Source organism: Hemiscyllium ocellatum, chromosome 19 (assembly GCF_020745735.1).
Source record: "Hemiscyllium ocellatum isolate sHemOce1 chromosome 19, sHemOce1.pat.X.cur, whole genome shotgun sequence".
In the NCBI taxonomy this organism is placed as follows: Eukaryota; Metazoa; Chordata; class Chondrichthyes; order Orectolobiformes; family Hemiscylliidae; genus Hemiscyllium; species Hemiscyllium ocellatum.
Genome location: NC_083419.1, coordinates 60,770,617 through 60,792,870, shown reverse-complemented (window position 1 = coordinate 60,792,870; position 22,254 = coordinate 60,770,617). Strand labels below are relative to the sequence as shown.

General features: G+C 41.6%; 1 protein-coding gene across 1 annotated transcript in view; it reads left to right on the top strand.

The window, feature by feature from the left end:
* The first annotated feature begins 1,140 nt into the window (after window positions 1-1,140).
* The window catches only part of cntn1b (contactin 1b), a 661,974-nt gene continuing 640,860 nt past the window's right edge, over window positions 1,141-22,254 (top strand). The window contains exon 1 of the mRNA XM_060839985.1: window positions 1,141-1,200. The gene's annotated coding sequence lies outside the window, so the exon portion shown is untranslated. The remainder of the gene's footprint in view (window positions 1,201-22,254) is intronic.

Here is a 22,254-nt window from a genome sequence, read left to right as displayed (position 1 = left end):
TGTAAATTCCTCATTGTCTCTAACTGCTGCTCCAAGTAATCCATGCGATATGATAGGATTCACAACCAAAGACACTTCCAGCAGACATAATCATCAGTAACATGGAAACTCTCCTGAAATTCCCACATACAACAGGAAGATCACATCACTTCTCTAAAGGCCATCTTTGCTTCACAATCTACAGATCCAGAAAATAACATCATCTTATTGCTCTAAAAACCATTGCACCAGGCTAACCTAATACTCATGGTTTATATTTTTTAAATCTAATCAAGAGGCAGATCTCAATAAAACATAAAATCCAGAAAGAACCCACTCTATTCGCTAGGTTTACAGCAAGGTTACACTTAAAATCTCTTGCAATAATCTGTTCCTGTGCTGTCAGCTCTCCCACACAGGTTCCTCCTAGGTCAGTTGTTAGTCATGTTTTCCTCGATACACTCTGATGTCCAGAAATACTTGAACTCAAACAGCAAAGGCAGTAACTGTTCAGATTCTCTGCTGTGTCAGATAACAGCCTAGGTTTGTTTCTCTGACCATGTGATGACTGCCTTTGTTTATCTTCCTTTTTAAAGTGCCATTCATTGAATCAGAGAATCCCTACAGTGTGGAAACAAGCCGTTAGGTTCAACAAGTCCTCACTACCCTCCGAAGAGTAACCCACCCAGATCCATTCCCCCTACCCTATATTTACCCTGACTAATGTACCTAACCTACACGTCCCTGAACATTATGGGCAAATTTGGCATGGTGAATTCACTTAACCTACAATTCTTTGGACTGTGGGAGGAAACCAGAGCACCTGGAGGAAACCCACACAGACACAGAGAATGTGCAAACTTCATTGTTTTGATCATTTTCCCCCCAAAATTCCAAAACAGTGCAACAGCATATAAAATAGTAATTGTTGCTCCTAGAATTTGAGGAAATCACTTCCAACACCTAAAATATATCAAAAAAGGAGCAGCTTTTATAGCTGTAATTGTACCCTGTTCTCCATCTTGGATTACCCAGAATTTTGATTGTTGGTTTTCTCCTCTCTTGTTTCCTCCTCTTCCCGACTCAGGCGACTGACTGTGTGGAGTTTGCACGTTCTCCCCTTGTCTGCGTGGGTTTCCTCCGGGTGCTCCAGTTTCCTCCCACAGTCCAAAGATGTGCGGGTCAGGTGAATTGGCAATGCTAAATTGCCCATGGTGTTAGGTAAGGGGTAAATGTAGGGGTATGGGTGGGTTGCGCTTCGGCGGGTCGGTGTGGACTTGTTGGGCTGAAGGGCCTGTTTCCACACTAAGTAATTTAATCTAATCTAATCTTGTAAGTAATCTAATCTAATCTAAATCTGATCACTGTGAGCAAGGTGTTGATAATCCGGTGTGTGTTCTTGATTTTTCTTCCCTGAATGAAAACAAAAGTGTTATCTGTATAATTAGTCCAGAGTTTGGGTTGGATTTGAGGGAGGGCTGTTTGTTCCAATCTTTGCATCACTGCTTCTGCGATGAGCCCAGAGTTGGGTGAGCCCATAGGTATCCCATTGATCTGTTCATATATTTGGTTGTTGAATGTGAAGTGTGTCATCAAGCACAGATCTAGTAGTTTGAGTATGCAGTCCTTGTTAATAGGTTCCCCGTCATGTTGTCTGTTCTGCCTGCCCTGGAGGTTGGCTATTGTCTTTCTGGCTAGAGTTTTGTCAATTGAAGTGAACAGTGCTATGACATCAAATGATCCGGACGGAAGGCAGGTATATGAAGTTAAGCCACAGATCAGCCATGATTTCATTGAATGGCTGACTGGCCTGCGTGTGTTACAATATTCCTAGGTGGTGATGTTGAGGGAGGGCAGCTGGAGCATTTGAATGGACTGTTACTAGAAATGAGTGAGTTGCATCTTTGATGGAGGAAAGACAAATGGGAAAGGAAGAGAGGCAGACAAAAGAATTCCTGAATCCATTGTAACCCACATGGTCCTTCCATGTGTAAAGTGTGTATAGTTCTTGTTTATCCTTAGTTTCGTTTCCCAGTTTGTAATAATCGATGTCAGTGAATAAGACTTTCTTTTTCATACTCTTTTGGCCACGTATGTGTTCAAATCACATTATTATCACATCAAACCTCAGCCCCATTAATCCGTATTGATCGATTCTAGATTGATTGGATCTGATCTGATGACCTATCCATTTTCTGTCAAGACTTGCATGATGGTCAGGTTTTGATGATACTAACTCAGTGGGTTTCTGAGCTTTCTTTTATCTTGGCTGCAGAGAATGGTCGTCATGTTGGTCTTTCTATCGTCCTTGATTGGTTTCCAGGAACAAGATAAGTCTTAGACTAAATTCAGTTTGATTCAAACTAAACTAACGTACCTTGCATAGCTCTTTTCTCGTTTGCACTTAGATTAGATTAGATTCCCTACAGTGTGAAAACAGGCCCTTCGACCCAATGTGACCACACCGACCCTCCAAAGAGTAACCCACCCAGACCCATTTCCCTCTGACTAATGTACCTAACAATATGGGCAATTTAGCATGGCCAATTCTCCTGACCGGCGCATCTTTGGACTGTGGGAAGAAGCTGGAGCACCCGGAGGAAGCGCACGAAGACATGGGGAGAATGTGCAAACTCCACACAGTCAATGGCCCAAGGCTGGAATTGAACCTGGGTTCCTGATGCTGTGAGGAACCAGTGCTAACCACTTAGCCACCGTGCTGCCCTAGTTGCAGAAATTACAGACTGTCTGGTGCACTTGTCTTTTTGTTTCTTTCTATGGTAATGATTTACCAATTTTGAGTAATTGTCCGCAGAAAAAGGCCATTTATGAATGGTAGAAAAGGCAGATTTTTGCTATCCTCAAAATTCTCAAGGACTGTAACCTGTTTCAAGAGTTGTTAGCTTCTGGCTACTGCATTGTTTGCAGTAATTTTAATCATGTTCTTGCAGTGTTTGTAGCAAGAATGCAACGAGGTGGGACTGCACCGGGTCCTGCTATTTCCCAAGTTTCTTGCCTCTACGAACTGGGAAGATTCTGGAATTCTTGTTCAGTATCCCTTTTTTTGTCACATTTGTTTCGAGGGATGTGAGTGAAGCTGCAATTTTCAGATTGTTTCTGAATGCTGGAGTGCTGGTTGCCATGGTGATTCATGATATTCCTGATGTGTCTGATGATTGACTGTGAGATTGTGCATGCTGAGTCAAGCTGCCCAGTTATTTATTCACTGCTCAGTGAGTGCAGTGGGCTTGTCACAGACAACCTGACTGTTTCATCAGTTTGAACTTTGGTCTTATCATAGCGGAAATGACATTTGGAAATAGGTTCATCAATAGTTGGTGCAGTTTATTGTGAATGCCTTTAATCACTTCGGAACATTTGATGGCAGCTGCATATATATCATGCCTCACCTTTGCAAAATGTCACTTTTGTATGCCAGAAAATATGACATTCATTCAGCACCAGTAACATCCTTTAAGAACAAGATGCAATATCTGACTGGTTAATTATTTTGGTGGCTCCAGTTAAGGCATTAATTAGTGCATTTAGATGGTGTCTATGACAACTCCAGGATTTCCCAAAGTGATTGCAGCAATGACATTAATTTTGGACTATAATCGGTGAAATTGTGCAAGAAGCACAATAATACATTTACACACAGCATTATTCTTAACTTGCTATGTTTAGGTCAGCTCAGTTGTTAGCGCTGCTGCTTCACTCAGGTTGAATTCCAGCTTTGGGTAGCTGAAGAGTGGAGTTAGCACATTCTCCCCGTTTCTGTGCTGGTTTCCTCTGGGTGTTCCGGTTTCCTCCCATAATCCAAAGATGTGCAGGTTATGTGGATTGGCCATGATAAATTGCCCATAATGTTCAGGAATGTGCAGGCTAGTGTGGGTTAGCAATGGGAAACGTGGGGTTAGGAGAATAGGGTAGGGGGCTGGATGGGGTGCTGTTTGGAGGGTTGGCACAGACTCGATGGACCAAATGGTCTCTTTCTGCATTGTAGGGATTCTATGAATCTATGTTATAAGGGATCAGATTCTCTGTTTTGGTGGTACTGGTTTAGGGACAAAGATTGGCATGCATTGTTTTATAATCGACCTCTGGGATTTTGGTTTGTCATTGCGATGGAGAGACAATACATCCAACAGTGCAACACTGAAATGTCAGCAGGGATTTTGTGCTCAGGTCTCTGGATTTATGACTTGAGCCCACAACTTTTCAACTTTGAGGTCAAGCTCACTCCTCAATGTAAGAGTATGGTTTGGGACTTTGAGTTTTGAAGATTGGCATGAAATCTTCATTGTCCAGCAGAAGCATGGGTGTGGATAGGTGTGAATGCTCTAAATATCACACCCGAACAGAGGTTTCAGTAATGTAAGCAAATGTAAGCTAATGAAAAGAAGCATTGCTGTGCCTCAGCAATGTTGTTTACAGCAGTGACTGGTTTGGACAATAACGTAAACTTCTGGCAGGTGCTGAAAGAAAAGTAAGAGATGAAACGACGGAGAGTTTTGGGAAATGACTGCCATTTTAAATAAAATGGAGTAAGATTCCAGGCGGATATTCCAACCTAATCCCTCGGAATTGCAGCTCACTAGTTGTTTGCCCTCTGAAAATCCCTCAATACAACTTCTGGGTTTTCCAACCAGTATTGGGCAGAAATTTACAGCAGTTCCTTTCCTTAGTTTTTATTGCAAGTTACTGCCCATAAAACATTAACAATCTATAAGCCTTAACCCTCCAGTCTATTTGGAATACTGCTGTGTTTAACTTTTCACCATTTAGGAAGTACCCTTATACATTTCAAGTGATTGATCTCACTCTTGTTGACATTGGATTTTTTTTCCTCTCACTTGATCTCTGTACCTTTTTGATTTTTTTTTACTTCTTTTGCATTATTTGCAATACTGCCTATCTTTGCAGCATTAGCAAACATTGGTTTTCTATGTGATCGTCTAAGCTCTTTTATAATGGAGTGAATAGTAGAGGACTCTGTATTAATGCTTGTTATTAATCACGACCTGACAGCCTGAACATTATCTTCACCGTGACCTGCCACTCAGCCAATTTCATAACCAGCTCAATAATGTGCCTTCAGTCCCTGAACTTCAATCTTAGTACACAGTCTTATCGAAGGAAATGCATTGAAAATAGTTGAGGACAAGTCGCCATCACCCTCCCGGATTAGACAGCTGACTGGTGGTGTGTTTTAACCTGAGGGTCACCAGGTTAAGGGTGCAGGTTGACAAAAAGAATCCTTCATGTTAACCTCTCCCCATCCTGTTTGTGTTAGTCTGCATTGCAAACCAGATATCCGGCTCAGTGACCTAACCCAACCTGTTTTTGTTGATTATATGTAGAAACTTTGAAGATAGGAGCAGGAGTAGGCCATTTGTCCCTTCTAGCCTGTTCCACCATTCAATATGATTGTGGCTGATCATCAATACCCTAATCCTGCCCTCACTCCATATCCTGTGATCTCTTTAACCACAAGACCTTTATGTACCTCCTTCTTGAAAATGCGTGATGTTTTGGCCTCTATCACTTTCTGCAGTACTGAATTCCACAGGCTTACCAATCTTCAGTTGAAGGACTTTCTCATCTTAGTCCTAACACCCCTCGTCTTTAAACTATGAACCCCTGGTCTGGACTCCCCTACCATTAGGAAGATCCTTCCTGCATCTAACCTATTAAAAATTTTATAAGTTTCGTAACATCCACCCTCATTGCTCCAAACTCCAGTGAATACAATCTCAACTGACTCAATCTCTCCTTGTACTTGGTCCTGCTATCCCAGGATTCCAGTTGAACAACTTCCATCGCAAGAACATCCTTCCAAAGACACTGAGACCTAAACTGCACCCAGTATTCCAGGTATGGCTCACCAATGCTCTGTATAATTGCAGCAAGACATCCTTATTCCTGTACTTGGTTCCTCTTGCTACAAAGGCCACCATACGGTATACTTCTTTACTGCCTGCTGCACCTGAATGTTTACTTCCAGTGACAGGTGAGCAAGGGCACCCTGCTCTTGTTGAACATTCCTTTCTCAAGTTAGAGTCAATCAAATACTAATGTGCCTTTTAGTTTTGCTACAAACGTGGATATTCTTACATTTATCCACATTATACTGCATGTGCCTTGTATTTGCCTGTTCATTTGACCTGTCCCGATCGCACTGCATCCTCCTCACAGCTCACCTGTCCTCCCAGCTTTGTGTCAACTGCAAAATTTTAAGATATTACATGTTAGTTCTCTCATCTAAATTATTAACACATTGTGAATACTTGGGTCCCAGTGTTGATTGGTGTGGTGCTCCACCAGTCACTGCCTGCCATTCACAAAAAGACCCATTTATCCATACTTCTATTTTCCTGTCTGCTAAACAATATTCTATCCATCTCAATGTACTCCCAAACCTTTGCGCCTTAATTTATTCTCTTTGGTAAGACTTTGTCCAAAGCCTCTGAAAATCCAATGAAGCACATCCATTGGCCTGCTCAATCAACTCTACTAGTTACATCCTCAAAGCATTCCAGTAGATCTATCAAGCATCGTTTCCTTTTTGTGAGTCCACGCTGACTGTGTCTGATTCCACCACTGTGTTCTAAGTGCTCTGCTGTTAAATCCATGATAATGGACTCTAGCATCTTCCCCACTACTGACATCAGCCACACTGGTCTATCAATTCCCTGTTTTCTCTCTGCCTCCTTTTGTTTAAATAGTGGGGTTATGTTAGCAACCCTACAATTTGTAGAAAATGTTCCAGAGTCTAAAGGAATTTGCAAGATGACTTCCACTGCAACTATTATTCCTATGGCCACTTCCTTAAGTAGTTTAGGATGAAGATTATCAGGCTCTGGGGATTTACCATCTTTCAATCCCATCAATTTCTCCAACACCATTTTTCTGCTAAAACAGATTTGCTTCTGTTCGTCTCTCTCACTAGACCCTGTGTTCCCCATCAATTATGGTACGCCATTTGTGAAGACAAAAGCAAAGTATGAAATCAGTTCATCAGCCATCTCTTTGCTCCCCATTATAAATTACCTCGTTTCTGACTGTAAATGACCTACATGAGTTTTCACCAATCCTTCTCTCTTTACGTACCTCTAGAAACATTTACAGCCTTATGTTCCCTTAAGTTATGTTCCCTGTATGTTGAATCCCATGCTCTATTTTCTTAATTAACCTCTTGGCCCTCCCTTGGTGACATCTGAACTGTTCCCAATCCTCAGATCTGTTGTTTTTTCTTGCCAATTTGTATGCCTGTTTCTTTTTTACAACTTGTACTCTTTCTAACTTCCATCCTAAGCCATGGTTTGGTCACTGTTCTCTCAACTCTTATGCCAGACAGGAATAAACAACTTTTGTAATTCACTCATTCACTGATTGAATGGTCGCGTTTGTGTATCCATTGTCATTTCCTTTCAATGACCTTTCCCAAGCAGTCATTGCCAACTCTCACCTTATACCATCATTGTTTCCTGTATATTGGATTCAGAACCCTCGTCTCAGAACCAACTGCCGCACTCTCCACCTTGATGAAGAATTCTATTATATTATGGTCACTCATCCCCAAAAGGTCTCTTACAACTACACTACCAATTATTTCTTTCTTGTTGCATAATTCCTGGTCTAAGAGAGCCTGTTCTCAAGTTGGTTTCTCAATGCATTGGTCCAGAAAACCATCCCAGATACAATCCAGAGTTCCTCCTCTGTGGTATTGTGATGAATTTGATTTGGCAAAACTATATGCAGATTGAAATCACCCATAATCAGATGTTCTTTTCCTGCATGAATCTCTGATACCATGTTTAATTCTCAAAGTCACCACTGCAGTGTGGCCTTCTAGTCTCGGGGTGATTCCAGAGTGATCTCTCAGCCTCATTAGTCCTGAGGTGAAGCCAGGCATGGTCTAAAGTCAAGGCCTGGTACTAACTGGAGGCTAGATGTCAACATAGACTGGGTTGGAAGACCATTGTTCTGAAGTTTCTTTCCTCCATTTTATAATTTGTTCTTAAGAACTGTAACTGAAAAAGCTGAACCTAGGGACCTTTGTACCTAAGATGGTGCCAAGCAGCGACTCTTACACTTTTCACTGTACTCACTTGAATACGTGTGACAATAAAGCTAATTCTATTCCTAATGGTGAATGAAATGCTCTGCTCACTCATATTTTTGCCCTGTGCTAATTCTCAATTCTACCACACAAATTTGACAAATTCTGCGCTAGTACCTTTCGTCAATATTGTGTTTATATTCTCTTTAACCAGTAAATGCACCTTCATCCCCTTTTCCTTTTTGTCTGACTTTCCTAAGTACTGAATATGGCTAGATGTTTCATTCCCATCCCTGGTCACGCTATAGCTGTGACGCCATAATCCCAGCTACATCATACCCATTTATATCTACTTGTGTGACTAATTCATCCACATTATCTCAAGTGCACTATGCACTCAGTGACAAAGGGTTGAGGTTTGTCTTTTTTTAATGTTTCTTCTTCCATACCCACTATTTCCTTTTACTCTGGCCTTGTTTGGTTCCTCTGCTTATCACTTCTCTTATTTCCCTTTCTATCTTTTGTTCTTGTTCTTGATTCCCTTTCTGCTGACCCCTTACACAGGTTCCCATCAACCTGCCAATTTAGTTTAAGCCCTCCCCAACCACTGAGGCATCAGTCCTGGTCCTGCCCAGTTTGTACTGGTCCGACTTTCTTCTAAACTTGTCCCAATGCCCAGAAGCTAAAACCATCCCCCTCACACCATCTCTTCAGCTATGTGTTCATCTGATATGTCCTGCTGTTTTTACTGTGACTAAATAGTTTCTGAAAGTCCTCATAAATAATGTCAGAACCAGCACCTTTTCTCGTATAAAACATGTGAATTGGCTGTGCGCACGTTTTGCGTTGCAAATGGTCAGATATCTTATTTTGGAAAATAAAAATGATGCCATGTCTTGAGAGCCCAGACTTTGAAAATGGAATGCTCAATTGGAAGCGTAAATCCAGGTCTGAGTTGCAGAAATGGTTAAAGTTGTGTTTAGACCATTGAGAAAAGCTGAACAATTGTTCAAGAGGATCAGTATCCTGCTCAGTATTCATCAAATGAATCCGAAGCTTTGATGCATGTTCTGTGCTGAGTGTGCAGAATGCAGATATGGCTACACAGTTGAATTCATTCAGTTTAAACTCATACATCAAATGATCATAGAATCTCTACAGTATGGAAACAGGCCATTTGGCCCAACAAGTCAACGTAGCCCCTCCGAAGAGTATCCCACCCAAACCCATTACTCTACATTTACTCCTAATTAATGCACCTAACCTACACATCCCTGAATGTTATGGGCAATTTAGCATGGCCAATTCACCTAATCTGCACATCTTTGGATTTTGGGAGGAAACTGGAGCACCCAGAGGAAACCCACACAGACACGGGGAGAATGTGCAAACTCTCTGTCTACAATTTACAATGATACATGCCGCCATTGTCAATCCTGAGTATGCTCTCCAACATACATACATAAGGCTCAGTTTTTACCATAAGGGATTTGGGAGTAGAGGAAATAACCTCAGAAACAAATAGTAAAATGGATGATAGTAAAATGAAGGGTAAGTAGGTTTGATTGGAAACAATAATAAACATGTTCTGTATTTTTTTCAAATGCAGAAGCTAACTTTCTCTGTACATTTAGTTTTGCACATGGGGAACACACATTTCAGATACTGATGAAGTTCAGATCAAAGCAACCTAGACTTGTCATTAATATTGAAATTAATTTATATTCCCATATAATTCTTTTTAGTCCATTGTCTCACCTTCGAGTGGAATATAAATGTTTGGAATGGAATACTTTTCTGCATCCATCTGATGATTTAAACAAATGGCTATTCCTCAGGTATGAGTCCAGTTGTTTGATTGTGGGAAAGCATCATAGTAAACCTATCTTTTCTCTTGCAAGAATCATTTGTTTCTGTAAGCATTCTATTCTTTCCCCCTGCTAGCCCAGGGACACTGAGGTCTAATACATTGAAAATAGAACAGTACGGTACAGTACAGGCCCTTCGGCCTTTGATGCTGTGCCGACCTTTTATCCTACTCTAAGATCAAACTAACCTACAAACCCTTCATTTTACTATCATCCATGTGCCTATTCAAGAGTCGCTTAAATGTCCCTAAGATGTCTGATTCTACTACCACTGCTGGCAGTGCAATCCACGCACCCACCATTCTCTGTGTAAAAAACATACCTCTGACATCTTCCCTAAACCTTCCTTCAGTCACCTTAAAATTATGATAGCCATTTCTGCCCTGGGAAAAAGTTTCTGGCTATCCACTCTATCTATGCCTCTTATCATCTTGTACACTTCTATCAAGTCTCCTCTCATCCTTCTTCACTCCAAAGACACAAGCCTTAGCTCCCTCAACTTCTCTTCATCAGACATGAGCTCCAGTCCAGGCAGCATCCTGGTAAATCTCCTCTGCACCCTCTCTAAAGCTTCCACATCCTTTCTATTAATAAGGTGACCAGAACTGAACATAATATTCCAATTGTAGTCTAACCAGGACTTTATAGAGCTGCAGCATAACTTTCCAGCTCTTAAACTCAGTTCCGCTGCTAATGAAAGCCAACACACTGTACACCGTACACCTACTTAGCAACTCTATCAACATAGGCAGCTTTGAGGGATCTATGGATGTGGACAATGGAATTGTAGCCTCTCTGCAATTCATTCTTGCCCCCCAACTCTCACTGGCCCTTTTTCAGTTTTGTCATATCTCTCTCTCTCCCTCTCTGTCTCATATTCTCACTCTGTTTACCTTCTCAAACTCTGTTTCTCAGTAAATCATGCCCTCTCTCTATTTTTTCACTTTATTCTGGCAGGACCAGAATTAGTTGCTGATCCTTAGTTGCCCTTAAAACTGAATGGTTCCCCTGGCCATTTCAGAGGGCAAGTGAAGAGAAAAAAATGTTATTGTGGGTTTGGCGTCAATGTAGGTCAGACTGGCTGTGGATGGCAGATTTCCTTTCTTAATAAACAGACAGGTTTTCCACACAATCCATGATGCATGGACATTATTACTGAGACAGGCTTTGTTCTTCAGATTTATTTGTGGAATTGAAATTCCATTAGCTCCTGTCATGGGATTTGAATCCATGTCATAAGAACAATAGTGTGGGCCTTTGGATTACTAAGAGAAAGTGAGGACTGCAGATACTGCAGATCAGAATCGAAAAGTCTGGCGCTGGCAAAGCACAGATGGTCAAGCAGCATCTGAGGAGCAGGAGAGTCGATGTTTCAGGAAGGGTAAGGGGTTATGCCCAAAACATTGACTCCCCTGCTCCTTGGATGCTGCCTGGCCTGCTGTGCTTTTCCAGTGCCACACTTTTCAATGCTGGATTACTAGTCTAGTTACCTTATCACTTTGCTGCTCTTCCTCCGCCCCCGACCCTCATTTTGTTCTTCACTTTGTCTGTTAGCTTTGCTTGCTTTCTTGCCCTCTTATGCACTCTCCCTCTCCACTTGTGCTTTCTCTTGCCTATTTCCCCCCACCGTCCCAAATGTCTTACACTCGACCTCTCATCTGCCTTTCCCTCTTTCTCTCTCAACTCTTGCTCCTACTGTTATGGACCAGGCCAGACCCCCTCAAAATATTTTAAGTAGGTAGCCCAGACCCTAACTTTTTTCTTATTTTAAAGGCAGATGTGAAGTGGATACTTTAGGTGTGATGCAGCTAGTCAAACCACTCAACTTTAAGTAAACAGGATTTATTTAAACACTACAGTTGTAACATGTACAAAATAAAATGGAATTTAGAATAACTCAACAATTGGACAAGTTAATGGACCCAATGCAGCAACTTAGCTGAGGAACTATTCTAATCCAGTAACATCCCATAACACCCAGCCAAAAAATGTCAATTGAAACACAGGCAAAGAGATTTCAGAGAGAAAGCCAATTGGGAATCATTTGCTAAAGCTTGCAGCCTTCCTGGACTCCAGCATCTTGTGACTGCCACAGTTAAAACCAAACTAGAACAATCCTGAACTGGGAGAACCAGCCACTCCCCTGCCATTGTTAAACTAGGCTCTTCCCAGATTCCTCGGCACCTCTGCTTTTGTAGCCTCTGTTTAAAAAAAAACCAAGGATAAAATGACCTTGACAAAGTGACAGCATCATCACACTACTTTCTCTTGTCTCATTCTCATTCTTGTTGCAGCTTGTGGATGACGCTCCCTTTTGGTGTGGGGCTGGGGAAGTAGTCAATACTAAGGAGCACTGCAAAAACCGAAAAGAAATTATTATTAAATCTGCAGAATGGGCATTTAATTGACAAATAAACTTGAACAAAGGCATGTGTGAGGCATTATATTTTGCTAAGAAAATTAAGGAGGTAATCTATCATTTTAAAAAAGTTAAACAAGAGGAGCAAAGGGATTTGGAACTTTAAATGCACATGTCACTAGAAGTAGTGCCACGGGTTAATAAGGCCATAAATGAAGATGAAACGAAGCGTGAGGAAGTTTATTTGCAGGGTTGAAAAAAGATAATTGTATGGTGGTACAGAGTTGATGCATTGCTGAGAAAACAACTATGTGTGATATATTTACAGCTTGCAAGCATAGGATAGATACTAGAAAACCAAACTTCAAAAGTCGCAAAACATTTCCAAAGATGTTGTGAATTATTGTATCCTTTGAAATCTGGTGTTCTTGTATTTGACCTCATAATGACAGCAAATTCAAAAATTTTGACTGTCTCTTTTGTCATCTTACATTCAATAGGACAATTTGCAATGAATAGAAATGTTTTTATTGTATGAGCAGAGATGGTTTGGTTGGAAAGTTGTCTCCAATTGCGATGTGTCACAATGGAGATGGTACCAGTTAAAGATGACTGACAATTAACAGCTAGACTTTAAACCAGTCATGTTGACTCGGATTGGTCATGGTATTGATTTGGGAAATGAACCAGAGAAAAGCTGTCACAATTTTGTTGGGGTTGAAACAGACATTGTGCATGTACATGTGCTTTCTGTCAACAAAGAACAAGATTCTGTGACTACCCACACCCGCGTCAGTGGTTCATTCATTTATGCAGTCAGCATGAATGTTGGACGATGGTGGAGAGGTGTTTCTGGGACTGGAAGTTTGTTTCCAATGGGGTTCCACAGTGCTCAGTGTTGGAGCCCTTGCTGTTAATGGTGTACTTTAATGACTGGCACTAAAATGTCAGAGGTATGATAAAGTTCGTGGATGACATGAAAACTGGCAAGGTACTAAATAGTGAGGAGGATAGTCAGTAATCACAGGAGGATATGAGTGGAGTGGCAAACTGGGAAGAGCAGTGGGAAATGGAATTGAACCCTGAAAAGTGTGAGGTCATGCACTTCAGAAGAGCTAACAATGCAAGGGATTATAGCATGCTGGAAAATACTGGCGATCAGAAGGACTTGGTGCGCAGATCCCTGAGGAAGGAAGGCTAGGTAGGTAAGATGGTCAAGATAACTTTTGTTTTTCTTGCTTATCTTAGCCAGGGCATAAAATTAAAGAGCAAGGTGGTTATGCTGATTAGGCCATAACAAGAGTACTTTGTGCAGTTCTGGTCACCACATTATAGGAAGGATGCAATAGCATTAGAGAAGGTGCAGAGGAGATTTACAAGGATGAGCTGTAGTGTTTAATCCATGGGGAAAGCTTGGATTGGCTGGGGCTATGTTTTTTGGAGCAGAGAAGATTGAGTGAGGTAAATGATTCGGAGAGGCATAGAGTGGTAGGGAGGCACTTTTTTCCATTGATAGAGGGATTGAAAACCAGGAGGTATGAGGTTGAGGGAAGAAGAAGAGTAGAGGAGAATTTTTCACAAAGGGTGGTGTGAGTTTGGAACTGGTTCTCGAAAGGCTGGCGACTCTCGTAACACTTAAACAGGTGTTTAGTTACTCTCTTGTATTGCCATAGCCTCCAGGACTATGGGCCAAAAGCTGGAAACTGACAATATTGTTGTCAGATCTTTCTTGACTGGCACAGCCATGATGGGCTGAACGGTCTCTTAATGTGCTATAAATGTCTGAGTTAACACCCATTTTTAGAGGGATAATTTTTGGAAGCCCAAATGTAGACTAACATGCTTATGTTTACGGAGAACTATTTTCTTTCAGTAGCTTGAAGTCACACAGTGCCTTGTCTGGCAGGTTGATAAGAACAGATTGTCTTATCGAGGTCATAGCCAGGCCACCAAGATATCTCACCCCGTATCTCCTCAATCATGTTTGCCCAGGGACCTTGCCACTAAACATTGGAGGGGAGGGAGTGGCAACAGTAGCCTGGGGTGTCTGGATTCCAACCGAAGAAAGAGTTTACCTACCCAGGCTTGTGAATGATCATTCTCATGGGTTGAAATTTGGGATTGTCCAAGATTCTCCACAGGCACCATTGCTCAGAAAATGCATGTCTGACGATGGTGATTTGTTTTGCTTGGCACAGCAGCTTTTCATGGATTTTTGGAGGACCTGGAATGACACTTCCGGGACACAGCACTGTTATGGCATGGGGCAAGGAAAGATGATTGCAAACTGAGAAATTTTGGAACCGGCATGCTGTACCTCATGTTATCAATGTCAGGTCTGTTGGTAAGCATGAGAGAGGGATCCACCAGGATAGGATAGCGACAAGTTCCAGAATAACCAGTTTGGACTGATTTGATATGGATTCTGGCTTGTTTCTGTCTTCTTCCTTCTCTCCTGATCCCTGAATCAGTGGCTTGTACTAAAATGGAATGGAAGTGGCCGAGGTTAAACTGCAGTGTGTTGTCTTTGCCCCAGATCTGGGCAGGTTTGCAGGTTGTTTGATTCATTAATTTACTTCTTGTCTCTGAAGTTGATTATGAGTTGGAATCTCCAGAGTCTAAAAGGCCACCGTAGTCTAAGTATTGGATTTGTGCAACATATGACATAAATGCACACTTATCCTTTTGTACGATTTGTGTGTTCAACTGTACTCAGGGCAAAATTCTTCACCATTTATAGTCATACTTGAAACAAATGAAAATGTTTGTGGTTGCTGAAGTTCAATCATTTCAGCTTCTGCTCAGTGGGAGCACTGCAGTGTTGGTTGTGTTGTTTGGATAAGATGGTAAAATTGCATTCTCATACCACGATTAAAACCAATCTTATTATTTTTGTTAAACAAAACCCAAGCTGTGTAACGTTGACAGTTTATAAGGTGGTTTTACTGATCAGTAGCTTTTTCTCTTTGTCCATTTTTAGAGTCTCTTTCTCATGAGGTTGTGGTATTTTGCAAGCTTTGTGTGCCACCCTGCATGTTTGGCTTGGCATTGAATGCTTTAGCTTGGAGCAGGCTGTGATGGAGACACAATGATGCTGCAGTTAAGCAGATGGTTCAGAACACTGGGGCAAGAGCAGGTGGTTTGGAGTATGTGAACTGTAACAACTGTCATTAAATTCCGTTTGTGCCATTTCCAGTGCATCAGGCAAAACTCACAATTGAGTGGAGAAAAAGGACCAATGTTTTCATTACACAATACACCGGTGATCCCAAGCTGAGGACTAAAATCTCCTCGATAGCTGTGTTGTACCATGCAGTGTGTTTATCCCCTGATACACAAGCTGTCCTTTCCAATGCCGAGTTGGGGCAAGTGTTGCACTGGTGGAAGTGCTATCTTGCAGATGAAATGTTTAACCGATTTTTGACCATTCTTTCAGGTAAGAAATCTATTGAGAGTAGATTAGGGTAGTTCTCCTGGTGTACTGCATAATGTCTATCGTTGCGACCACACAGCCAAAAACACATCATTTGGCAATCATCTCTTTTGCTCATTTGGTAATTATCACTTTGATATTTACGGAGTCTTGCTATGTGCAAACTGACTGTCACGTCCAATTATAGCATTAACTACACTTCCAAAGGCAAAATGCTGCTTTGGCTGTAAAGTGTTGGATTTGTGCAACGTGTGACATAAATGCACATTCATCTTTTTGTACGATTTGTGTGTTAAACTGTAGTCAGGGCAAAACTCTTCACCAGTTGGAGTCATACTTGAAACAAATGAAAATGTTAGTGGTTGCTGAAGTTCAATCATTTCAGCTTCTGTCCGTCTCAGCAAGGGTTGCTCAGGATAACCCAACTATTGTCAGTGACCTCATCAATGGTCTTTCCTCCATTGTAAGGTCAGAAATGGAGCTGTTCACTGATGATTGCACGATGATCTGCACCATTCATAGCTCCTCACACTGAAGCAGTTCATGTCCAAATGCAACAAGAGCTGGATTATGTCCAGATTTGGGCTGACAAGTGGCAAGTAACATTCCTATCCCCCCAAGGCTGACAAGCGATAGAATCTCTACTTACCTAGATTGGTGCAACACTGAAGACATTTGACACAACTCAAGTCAAAGCAGTCTGCTTGATTGCTCCTCCCCCCCCCCGCCACCTCCAACCCCAATCCACCACCACTAGCATCACTCACTTTGCTGTCACTGTGATTTGGTTGTAGTGTGTACCATCTATGAAATTCACAAGTCTTTTTTGACTGTATGTTCCAAACACACACCCTCTATTAGCAAGAAGGACAAGGACAGCAACTGCAATGGAATACCATGCAAGTTCCCATCCTGGCTTTGTGTGATCCAAACTGGGAGCTGTCTCACAGTTCCTTCAGTGTCATTGGTTCAAAATCCTGGAAATCTGATCCTAGCACTGAATGTCCACACAGGCCATTCTGCAGCAGTTTGAGATGCCAGCTCATCACCAGCGTCTCAGGGCAATTAATGCTGGTCTTGCCAGCGAAGCCACATCCTATTTGGATGACAATTCATCGTTGGTGTAATATTGAGGACAGTCATGTTGGTGTTTTTTTTTAATCCACTTTAGTCTGATTTCCTGTGAGTTCTTGACAAATTAGATTGGAGTGAATCATCTCCAGCCAGCATTGGCATTATTGTGCCAAAGAAGGATGTTTGGCAAAGTTGTACTATATGGCTTGCTAGTGCCAGCCTCATTGTAAAATGCGACTTACTGCACTCAGGTCCTGAGTGCTAAATTAGAAGATTTTCAGGGAAATTCTACCTTCTAGCACTTAAATTATGAATGAGCAGGTGTCCAAACTGCTCTCCTATCCTGCTAAATTTAAATTCTTTCATGCTGGGAAAGTTGGGACAAAGCTTAATTTTATTTTCCTGGGAAAGTGTCAACCATTTGTTCTAACTGTCACCTCCACATCCCTCAAACACACCTTTTGTTAGATTGTTGTCAGACAACCAGCACTGAGAGGGCAGAAACTTCTCTCATTCAACAGGGTGAACATGGAAGAATTGTCTTTGGTGTCTTCCATGTTGCCAAGTTACTGACTTCAACCCTCTCCCTGCTCGCTAACTAAGGCTGAGCCGCACAATTCACCAGAACTTTGGTAACTTCTCGGATTCAGAGATGAACTTTGACCACAATGAATCCATACTTCTATGTTCAGAACATTGCCCTCTGTTCTCCTGAATTAACAAGTTCTCTTTTGATACTGTTATGAAGATGTGGGTGTACTATCCCTTTAAAAGAGTAAAAGCTAGCAGTGACAGCACCAAGTGTTCTCAATAAGGCACAATGTAACATGTGCCCCAGCTACTGGGGTAGGTAGTTGCCTGGAAATGACAACAGATTTGAATTCGGCCAATCAGTTTAAATTATATCCCAGAAAATACCATATTCCAATCAAGTTTGAATTGAGTATATTGACAATCTTAAAAGCCAGTGACATAATCTGTGGGGTATAAGATCGAGGAAAATTGAACAGCTGGGAGGAGAACTGCCACCAGATCAACAGCTGTGGACTGCCAGTCAGAACTTTCTGAGAGGTACCTATCTAGTTGAAGAAGTTTGCACAGAGAAAAACCTCAACACTGACCTGGAGAGCCAATCTACTGACAAAGATAAAGAGAAGATTCGACCGCTGGCTGGTTTTAAAATTTGAATTTTTCTGTAAATCTTAGTTGGGAGTTTTATTGGACTGGTGTCATAGAACGGAAGGTAAAAAATAAGTTAGAGGAAGGAATTATAATTGGTTGTTAGTTATTTATTTTCTGTTATACTTTAAGAAATAAAGTTGTTAATTTGTATTTTAAATAGTTCTTGGCCACTCGAATTTTTACAGATTACTGCATGGGATAAATCTTTCCTGTGTTGCTGGTTTTAAATTAGGCAGGAGGGTTTACCCCATGTTGTAACAATGCCCTTTGTTTTAATTCTTTCATTGCTCTCTTATCTGACCATTCATCTTCCATCCTCTGAAAAATTAAACTCTCCCAAAATTCTACCGCCCTTATTCCTAACTTGCCAACTCCCATTGACAAATTTCCACTCTGCCCACTGACTTCTCTAGGTTCCCATCCCAGCAAAGGCATGATTTAAAATTCCTGTCCTTATTTTCATGTTACTTCATGGTTCATTGTCCTCTAACTTGGAACCTTCCTGCAATCTCTCAAGATGTCTGTTCTCATCCAATTCTCGCCTCATGTTTCCAATATTCGTCACTCCATCATCACTACGTTGGTCCTAAACTCTGGAATTCTTTCCCATAAACTCTTTTCTCTCTTTAATTGAGAGGCTGGTTGGTGGTAATGAATTAAAGTCATTTCGTGTTTGACTATTCTAACGTTTCTTTGTGTGGTTTGTCAATCCTGGGTCCTTATGTTTTTCAACATTTTATAAAACTCCTGTGAGTACCTGGACACGTTTACTTCATTAAAGACTCTATGTCATTATTCATCTCTTATTTAAGCTGCACAAATTTTCGGTAAAATTATTATTTTAATAAGACTTTGTGACAGTATTGCTGCTCCCAGCTGCGATTGAAGATGGGTGTTCTGACAATTTAAGTGATTGACATGAGTTAATGAGGGGATACCAGATGTGAAGTGTGACATGATATCTTTGGCGCTCTGCTTTGTATTATTGATTGAATAAACATTTCATTTGATGCGCTTGGGGAAATGAATGGCTGAATAAGTTGTTTCCCACCAGACTGCAGTTATTGGAGATAATTGAGAAAAATGAGCCCTTTTTTAGATTTCTGACTCAACACAGCTGTTTTTTGTAGATCAGGCTACTGTTCAAATACATCTCGATCAAAATATAAATTAGATCAGTGTTATTTTTATTCAATACTAAGTTTCCCTTGTTTGTGTTTGCAAAGATGAATAGTTTAAATGCAAATCACTCCGCGTTTGCTCCATCCACTGAACCATTCATGCAACTAATTCCTCCTCTGCCTCAATCACTAGTGTTGCTAGTTCTAGTTAGTGTGATTTGGTCCTTGCAAAGTTTTGTTGAAGTTTCCATTTCTCATTGTTCTTTAGTTGATGTTCCAACTCACTCAAGTTGCATAATCCACTTGTTTGAACTGTGGATGGATGTGAAGCAGCTGCCTATTTTCAGAAGCCCGTTTCAGATCAGAAGACCGTGGGTTCAGGTCTGCAGTGTTGAAGGAATGTTGAGAGATTAAACCACAGCATTTTCTTCCCTCTTGGGTGTGTCATGATAATTGAGTCATGCCAAACTATGTTGTGCTCTGTAGGTGAATCAGTTGGCAACCCTCTTGGCCTGACTCACCAAATAGCTCATGTAGCACATTAAGGAAGGCTGTGGTTCCCCATGGTAACTTACTGAGGGAGCAAATAGATATCAGAAGGCAATGGAGAACCTTTGGATTGTGATTTATAAACATAACTTGTATTCCATCTTGAGTACACTCCACTGTTTATTTTCACTTCTACTGTGCTACATCAATCTGCAGTTGCTCCCAATTCAGGTCTATGAGCCAATCGATCTTCCTGTTATTTCTCTCATTATCCCTTCATGTTGAAGTGTAATGGTTTTTATATAACAATTAATGATTCCTCATCTTATCACTCACCATTCTATCTGAGTGTCACTTCAGGAAATATTCTGTTATTTGACCTCCCTGGCCCTCATCCTGCCACAGACCTCTCCTTTGTCTTCCTCTCAGTAGCAACCACTTCACCCCCCCTCCCCCCCTTCCCCCCCCCACCCTCCACAGTCTTATACTTCAGACATTTTTATTTCTCTTCAGTCCTGATGAAAAGCCATCAACCTGAAAAGCTAACACTCTTTATCTCCATCGATGCGACCTGACCTGCTGAGCTTTTCGATTTTTGTTTTTGGTGTGATTTTGGATTCCTAGCATCTGCAGGGTTTTTTTTTGTGCTTCGATACACCAGCACACCACTAGGACCTGTTTGATATTAGCAACCATTCGGGATTTTAATTGGAAGTTTCCAGCTGTCACCCTGTCGGTCGTATTTCTAATTCGCAGTGATTTGTTGAAGTTCAGCCAAGCTTGACTTTACAATTTGCACATCAGTCAGAACAATTTGTTATGGCTTTCCAAAATGGTATAGCCTTTTGACACACATCACCTTTCCTGTTTCACTGTCCTAATTTCTCCAATTCCATCAGCTTGCTCTGCCCATTCATCCTCTTATTCCCAAAGGTGATACATGATTCTTTGCAAGCCTTATTCAGTCAGTGGCATTCCTCTGCTTTATCTCCTTTGAGTTTTTTTTAAATAATAGGCTGTTGAATCTGAATCCACTGTTCTTTTGGGCAATGCATGCAAAATCTTCATAACCTGTATGCATTTTATTTTTAGTCAGAATACCTCTGGGTTTTTTGTTCCAATTAGATTTTGGGTCCTTAACCCAAGTAACTGATAATGCTGGAGTATGACCAGGGTATTCAATTTGGGAAGGTTTTGTAGAGCACCTGATATTCTCACAACTGTATTCCCCAGTAAGATTCACTGGATTTCCGTTCGAAACTGAGCCCCTGGCAGATTCTTCCATCCTCCTCCCCAGCCTGAAGGCACAGAGGGCATTTGTAGGACTCCCACCACCACCATCTCTCCCTCGCCTCTCAAATGCTGCTCTAGGTTAGTGTCTGTTTTGGCTCTGTGCTCACTGCTGAGTTTGAGCTTGAGTCTCATTTTCAGTGTAGATAGTAGGCTCTCACTGCTACCCTGGCCAATACTTAGACCCCAACCAACATCGCAAGAAATAAATTATCTGACCATTACCACTTCACTGTTTGTAAGATTGTACTGTATTCAAATTGGGAGAGGGGGGGCAAATTTCCCACATTATGACAGTGGTTACACCATAAAACATATTGGTGTGAGTTTTCCTCCAACAGGGTGTTTTACCTGATGTGGTAAAACTTATGTTCTCTCCCATGACATAAAATATTGGACTTGGATACTGAAGAATGTATGTATTACAACTAACTGTCATGTACAAACCTTACATTCAAGCATCGCTAAATGTCTGGGCTATTGTTTAAAGTATTAAATTGCTACAGAGGAATATGCATCCAGCAGAATGTCGTGACTCAGGTAATCAGAGATCAGATGATGTTTCAGACTATTATGCCCTCAGATTGCATGTGAGATTGAGCAATGATATTATGAGCATGGCTTTTAAAGGTGGTCTGACCACTAGACACAACAGAAGTATTTAAAATGTTTCAATATACCTTCAGGTCCTGAACTAGTCTCTTGTGTAAATGTAGGAGAAAGTGAGGACTGCAGATGCTTGAGATCAGAGTTGAGAGTATGGTGCTGAAAAAGCACAGCAGGTCAGGCAGCATCCGAGGAGCAGAAGAATCAACGTTTCAGGCATTAGCCCTTCATCAGGAATGAGGCTTGTGGGCTGGGGGAGCTGAGAGATAAATGGGAGGTGGTTGGGGCTGGGGGGAAGGTAGCTGGGAATGTGATAGGTAGATGAAGGTGTGGGTAGAAGTGATAGGGTGGAGGGGAGGGTGGAGTGGATGGGTGGGAAGGAAGGAAGATGGACAGGTAGGACTGATCAAGGGGATGGTGCTGATTTGGTGGCCTGGGACTGGGATAAGGTGGGGGTAGGAGACATGAGGAAACTGATGAAATCCTCATTGATCCCATGTGGTTGCAGGGTCCCAAGGTGAAAGATGAGGCATTTTTCCTCCAGGTGTCGGAGATAGGTGTTTGGCGATGGAGCAGGCCGAGGACCTGCATCTCCTTGACGGAGTGGGAGGGGGAGTTGAAGTGTTCAGTCGCAGGGTTGTGGGGTTGCTTGTTGCAAATGTCCCAGAGATGTTCTCTGAAACAATCCGAAAGGAGGCATCCTGTCTCCCCGAGATAGAGGGGACCACATTGAATGCAACATATACAGTAGATGACGTGCGTGGAAGTACAGGTAATTTGGGGTCCTT